Below are 5,115 nucleotides of genomic sequence, written 5' to 3' on the forward strand. Positions count from 1 at the left end.
CCAAGATGGGCACGGGCATATATCTGTTGGACAAGGAACACCTGCCCATCCGTCCAGATTTCGAGGACAATGAAGTTGTCATGACTGAGAATGAGCCATCATCTGCCCAAGCATTTGCAAAGAAGGAGAAGGCGAGGAAGGAGAAAGCTGCCAAGATGCCTACCCAAGAGGAGGCATCCGAATACTTCTTGAAGACCAAACAAGAGTAGCTTGGTTACTTGATTGCATCCACGCTGAGGATTGAGCAAAGTCTGGCCACTCTCACTCAGAATCAGCAGAGCCTAGAGAGAATCATGGAACATAAGTTCTATGACTTGGATGTTAAGGTAACGGAAGTCCAGTCTGCAGTGGAGCAGCTCCAGGAGGACATGCAGGAGAGAAGAGGTAGGACTACCACTCATACCTTTGCCAGAGTGCCACGAGGCCCGAGGTCATCTGCCGTGCCAGTTGCTGACACCAGAGCCACCACTTCAGCACCAGCTACAGCCTCAATTCCACCAGCTCCAGCATCTACTTCAGCTCCAACTCCAGCGACTACTTCAGCATCTACCGAAGCCTTCGTCCTTGGAGTGATTCGGACTCCACCACCACCTGAAGATCAAGCCTGAGCGTCGATTTAGTGCTATGCATTTTCTAGGAACTTTTTGGTAACTTGTTGCCAAAGGGGGAGAAGATGTATAGATCATAGGCTTCGAGAGAGAGAGTGTTGCTTTTCTCTCTTGCTTTATTTGGTGGTTTTTCGAACTTGTTTGCTTTTGAGTGCTGAGATACTACGTCATTATTTGTGAGACATTGATGATCATGTGTTTGATCATAAGCTACACTTAATGTTTGCTTAATATTATCATCTTATCTATCTTGTGTGATCATTCACTTTTCTTGGTGATGAGTGCATGTATTTCATTCTTATCATTTTAAGCACTCCACCAAGATGTATGGGACATGGAAGAGTAACCCATGACTCTAACTCTTTGTGCATTTGCAGTCCAAAGCAAAATTTTAAATATGCACAAATTTAGGGGGAGCTCTTACTTATCACATACTTCTCAAAGCGACGATATATTTCATGCTTATTATCATTTGTCGAAGCTTTGATCTATATGTTGTCATCAATTACCAAAAAGGGGGAGATTGAAAGTGCAACTATCCCTAGGTGGTTTTGGTAATTCATAACAACATATAGCTCATTGAGCTAATGCTATTCCAAGATGATTATTTCAGGAAAGCTCAATGATTGGCATGGCATGGATGTGAAAGTGGAACCCTCAAAATGCTAAGGACAAAGGATTGGCTCAAGCTCAAAAGCTCAAGATTCTTCATTTTATATTTTAGTGATCCAAGATCACATTGAGTCTTTAGGAAAAGCCAATACTATTAAGGAGGGATGAGGTGTTGCTTAATGAGCCTCTTGCTTCATGTGCTTAGTGATATGCTCCAAAACCCTCAACTACTTTTCCATATCCACATATGACCTAAACCCTAAGCCAAACTCGGTCCTACCGATTCTTCCTATCCGGCGCCACCGAGTTTCACTTGTCATTAGCCACTGCCAAACCCTAGCAATTCGGTCCTACCGATAGGGATCTCGGTCTCACCGAGATGGGGTTGCAAACTCTCTGTTTCCCTTTCGTAACTTTTCGGTCCCACCGAAAGAGCGAATCGGTCCCACCGAGATTGCAATGTAAACTCAGTGTTTCCCCTTTGTAACTTTTCGGTCTCACCGAGTTCCACTCGGTCTCACCGAAAGAGCAAATCGGTCCCATCGAGTTTGCCTGACCAACTCTCTGGTTAGCTAATTACCAAATTCGGTCTCACCGAGTTTGTGTAATCGGTCTCACCGAGATTACGTTATGCCCAAACCCTAACCATATCGGTCCTACCGAGTTGCACGTCAGTCCCACCGAAAATCACTAACGGTCACTAGGTTTACATTTTCGGTCCGACCGAGTTTATTGATTCGGTCCCACCGAGATTGGAAAACTGTGTAACGGTTGGATTTTGTGTGGAGGCTATACCCCTCCACCTTCGTCTCATTCAGTGAGAGAGCCATCAGAACACACACACCATTCCAACTCATATGTTCTGAGAGAGAACCACCTACTCATGTGTTGAGATCAAGACATTCCATTCCTACCATATGAATCTTGATCTCTAGCCTTCCCAAGTTGCTTTCCACTCAAACCCTCTTTCCACCAAATCCAAATCCTATGAGAGAGAGTTGAGTGTTGGGGAGACTATCATTTGAAGCACAAGAGCAAGGAGTTCATTACCTACACACCATTTGTTACTTCTTGGAGAGTGGTGTCTCCTAGATTGGCTAGGTGTCACTTGGGAGCCTCCGACAAGATTGTGGAGTTGAACCAAGGAGTTTGTAAGGGCAAGGAGATCGCCTACTTCGTGAAGATCTACCGCTAGTGAGGCAAGTCATGTGTGGGCGATGGCCATGGTGGGATAGACAAGGTTGCTTCTTCGTGGACCCTTTGTGGGTGGTTGCTTCTTCGTGGACCCTTCGTGGGTGGAGCCCTATGTGGACTCGCGCAACCATTGCCCTTGGGTGGAGCCCTGTGTGGACTCGCGCAACCGTTACCCTTCGTGGGTTGAAGTCTCCATCAACATGGATGTAGGATAGCACCACCTATCCGAACCACGGGAAAAACATCCGTGTCTCCAATAGCGTTTGAATTCTCCAAACCCTTCCCTTTACATTCTCGCGAGTTGCATGCTTTACTTTCCGCTGCCTATATACTCTTTTCATGCTTGCTTGAATTATGTGATGATTGCTTGACTTGTCCTAAATTAGCTAAAATCTGCCAAGAACTAAAATTGGGAAAAGGTTAAGTTTTTATTTGGTCAAGTAGTCTAATCACCCCCTCTAGACATACTTTCGATCCTACAGGTTTTCATCATATTGCTTGAGTTAATCCCGCTACATCATGTCATCTTACTTAATGTGTTACTCTATTCTTATGAATTTATTACTCTAGATGCAGGCAGGAGTCGGTCGATGTGTGGAGTAATAGTAGTAGATGCAGAATCATTTCGGTCTACTTGACACGGACGTGATGCCTATATTCATGATCATTTCCTTAGATGTCGTCATAACTTTGCGCTTTTCTATCAATTGCTCGGCAGTAATTTTTCACCCACCGTAATAACTTCTATCTTGAGAGAAGCCTCTAGTGAAATCTATGCCCCTCGGGTCTATTTTACATCATATTAGTTTCCCGTCAACTTGCCAATTTCTGTCGCCGTTCCCTTACTTTGCAATATTTTACTTTCCGTTCCATAAACCAAAAATACCAAAAATATTACTTTACCGTTTATCCATCTCTATCATAAATCACTTTGCGAATAACCGTGAAAGGATTGACAACCCCTTTGTCGCGTTGGTTGCAAGTTGGTGTTTGTTTGTGTAGGTATTCGGTGGCTTGTTGTGTAGTCTCCTACTGGGTTGATACATTGGTTCTCAAAACTGAGGGAAATACTTACGCTACTTTGCTGCATCACCCTTTCCTCTTCAAGGAAAAAACCAACACAAGCTCAAGAGGTAGCACCTAGCCGCTCGTGCCTCGCCCCGATCCGCCCTGTTGCCCGCAGCTCCACGCCACCTCCCCGCGCCCAAGGCCGTCGTGGTCGTGCTCCGCCCGCGCCCATGATAGCGCCGCCCCCTTGATGCCTGTGCCGCCCCATGGCGCTCACCTCCGCCGCCCCTGCCCCACCGTGGTCTCGCCCACCACGTCGTCGTTCGCGGCCCCTGCTCGTCTCGTGCCACCACTACTGCCGCTAGCCTCACGACGTCGTTGGCCCGCGCCTTCGCCCACTTCGGTTGTTGCAACCCCCCCTGCTCCGCCGTGCCGCCTCCTATTGGTGCTGCTGTTGTTGCATCTTAGGATTTTGTGCTAACATAGAGTATATACAATAGCGGCACGGTGCTTATTCAGAGTTTTCAATAAAAAATTTTCTTCATGCTCTGAAAGGTTAGCACTAATAATAACATGATATATCTTCTTTTCATCAAGATAAGCACATTTCAAAGTATCAGGTAATGGTTTAAGCTCAAACACGGGATCACCCTTGGGTGGAGGAGGATCCCCAAGAATTTCAACGGGCAAATTGTGTTTCAAAATAGGTCCCTGATTAAAGAATACTTCATCTATTTCCCTTCTTTCATTCATAAACATATCATTTTCATGGTCTAGCAAATATTGTTCTAAAGGATCATTAGGAGGCACGCCAATAGAAGCAAGACCAATAATTTCATCCTTACTAGGCAATTCTTTATCATGGTGTTGTCTATGAAATTTAGAGAAATTAAAATCATGAGACATATCCCCTAAACCAACAGTAACAATATCTTTCTCGCAGTCTATCTTAGCATTAACAGTATTCAAGAAGGGTCTACCGAATATAACGGGACAAAAGTTATCTTGTGGGGAACCAAGAACAAGAAAATCAGTAGGATATTTTATCTTCCCACACAAGACTTCAATGTCTCTAACAATCCCAATTGGTGATATAGTATCACTATTAGCAAGCTTAATAGTAACATCAATATCTTCTATCTCAGCAGGTGCAATCTCATTCATAATTTCTTTATATAAGGTATAAGGAATTGCACTCACACTAGCACCCACATCACATAAGCCATGATAACAATGATCTCCTATTTTAACAGAAACAACATGCATGCCAGCAACAGGTCCATGTTTACCTTTCATATCAGGTTTAGCAATTCTAGCAGCTTCATCACAGAAATAGATAACATGCCCATCAATATTATCAACCAAGAGATCTTTAACCATAGCAATACTAGGTTCAACTTTAATTTGTTCATAGGGTGTATGTGTTTTAGTATTAATTTTACGAACCACAGTTCAAGCTTTAGCACGATCCTTAATTTTAACAGGGAAAGGTGGTTCTTCAATATAAGAAGTAGGAACAATAGGATCAACACTATAATTAATAGTTTCTTCTTCAAATTTAATAGGTTCAACTACTTTAACTTCAATGGGAGGATGATATTTAAACCACTTCTCCTTTGGGAGATTGTCGGTGTCAAAACCGGCGGATCTCGGGTAGGGGGTCCCGAACTGTGCGTCTAGGCCGGATGGTAAC

The sequence above is a fragment of the Triticum urartu genome, chromosome 2A, assembly GCF_056163025.1.
Source record: "Triticum urartu cultivar PI428250 chromosome 2A, HENAU_Tu73, whole genome shotgun sequence".
In the NCBI taxonomy this organism is placed as follows: Eukaryota; Viridiplantae; Streptophyta; class Magnoliopsida; order Poales; family Poaceae; genus Triticum; species Triticum urartu.